Source organism: Myotis davidii, unplaced genomic scaffold, assembly GCF_000327345.1.
Source record: "Myotis davidii unplaced genomic scaffold, ASM32734v1 scaffold327, whole genome shotgun sequence".
NCBI classification, from domain to species: Eukaryota; Metazoa; Chordata; class Mammalia; order Chiroptera; family Vespertilionidae; genus Myotis; species Myotis davidii.
In genome coordinates, this window is record NW_006298628.1 from 1,746,066 (window position 1) to 1,748,344 (window position 2,279).

Genomic DNA, 2,279 nt, shown 5'->3' on the forward strand with positions numbered 1-2,279 from the left:
GAGCCTCCAGGAGCTGGGCTGGACCAGGCCCCAGGTGGCAGGTGCTCCTGACCCCATGGCTGCCCCCAGGTCTGGGTGGGTGGGAGGCTCCCAGTGCCATGGCCTCCCTGACTCCACTCTGTTTGGTGGCTTGGCGTTCCCTGCCAGCCAGATGCCCTCCGCCACTGCCGCCGCTGGGTCACCTCGGGGCTGCTCTTTGATCTTGGGCTCACACGCAGACATGCTTACACACGCGTGTACACCCCCTGCCTCCACGCCCAGGCACTCCCCGGCCCCTCACCCTCCTGTCTATCCTTCCCAGCGTGGGGTGAGGTTGGGGCCTCAGGCAAGGGGAATACCACTGCTCTCACAGTTGGCAGGGACCCCAGGCCACTGGGATCCAGGCTGGATGATGAAAGCAAACAGACGAGGGGTTCTGTGTTTACTTCTCAGGGACAACGCAGGCCTTGACTCAGTGCCTGCTTGCTGCCACCACCCTCCTCTTCTAGCTGCCGACTCAAGACTTCGGAGACGGAGCTGGAGGTGGTAGGATGAATGGAGTTGCGAGTGAGGGACACAGCTTGGCACAGATGGGAGGCACTGTGAATGTGGATGTATGCACACAATTGTGAAGCTAACTCTCTCCTATACACACACGGACCGAGATACACAATGACGCCTCCGCATCATCACACACCCATGGACTCCCACTTGAGACAAACGTCTGTAGGCACCTATGTAGACACAAACACACACCTGAGACCCCTTAGCATCACACGTATAAAGCCAAAGCCATAACACTCCACGAGAGAGAGGGCCCCCAGGTGCACAAACACTCATCACTCAAGTCACTCCCCCCCCGCCCCCCCCCTCACGCGCTCGGTGGCAGAGGCAGCTCCCTATTCTGGAAAAGATCTTAGATGGAGAATCAGCAACACCACAGCAGCCTAGGTGACCCAGCTCAGCCTGTCAGGCCTCAGTTTCCTCATCTGTCAAATGGGGACAACAGTCCTCACCCTGTTGACCCCTGGGGCTGTTGCGAGGTGGGAAGCAGAATAAGTCTGGGATAAACGGAGCCACCACCGAAGGCCCTTGCTAGACAGAAGTCACAGGCACACGCTGAGGGGTTCTCCGGGCAGGGGCTCCAGAACAATGGGGACCCCCGCCCCCATATCACCCTTCTTCCTGTCAGAGAGCAGGCCTTCCCCTCCCCCCATGCCTGAGGGAGACAGAAGGGAGGAGGGCCTTCAGCCCAAGGACGCCAGCCGGGTTGGCAAGGGTTAAGTGGCAGCTGCCAGGCGGGGCTGAGCTGAGCAGTTTGGTTTGAGGGCTGCGTGCAGGCAGGAGCAGCAAGGCGGCAGCCGGCAGACTTGCTGGAGACACTGCATTTTATTAGGGCTGGGCTGCCAGCAAAGGGAGGGAGAGGGAAAAAAAGGGCAGAAAGAGAGAGGAAGGAAGGAGGGAGGCTGGGCGGGCAGGCTGGCGGGCGGGCTGCTGCGGGATGAAAGGATGTTGTAAGCTCCTAATTCCACCCTGCTCATCCCTGCTCTGTCAGGCTGGATTAACTGCCCCGTGACCTCCCTCAGGGTCAGCCCCACCCCTGACCTCCCCTTCCTCCTGGCCTCACCTCCGGGCTGCTCAGGTCACCTTCACCAGCACTGGTGGGACACAAGGACAGGGGCTGTCAGGCTGGATTAACTGCCCCGTGACCTCCCTCAGGGTCAGCCCCACCCCTGCCCTCCCCTTCCTCCTCTGCCCTCACCCGGGCTGCTCAGGTCACCTTCACCAGCACTGGTGGGACACAAGGACAGGGGCTTGGGGGCGGGGGCCTGGGGGCGGGGCCAGGTGCTTTTTGACTACACCCATCACCCTGTGAAAACCTTTGGGGACGAGGGGGGCTAGAGAACCCCGGTCTGCCCGAGGGCCACTGTTCTCCAAACCTGAGTAACAGCTGGCATTTGCTAACCCTGGCATGTGATCCTCACAACAACCTGGGCGCCTCATGGGGGGCGGGGGGTAGAGTACCCGTTTGGGACACAGGCTCTGAGCGGTTCCGTCACAGTCACAAAACTAATACTCCTGGCGGTGCTGGGATTTGAACCCAGGTCTGTCTGAAGAATGGATTCTCTTAATGGGCTTTTCTGCTACTCAGTTTACGAAGATGCCCCGGGGCAGAGTGTCCCAGAGCCGGAGCCACCGAAGCTCCGCCCAGCTCAGCCACCAGGGCTCCTCCCAGGGAAGAGCCAGGGAGAGGGGGAGGCGGGAGGGGCTGGGTTTCTTCCCCAGGGCTGGTCCTAAAA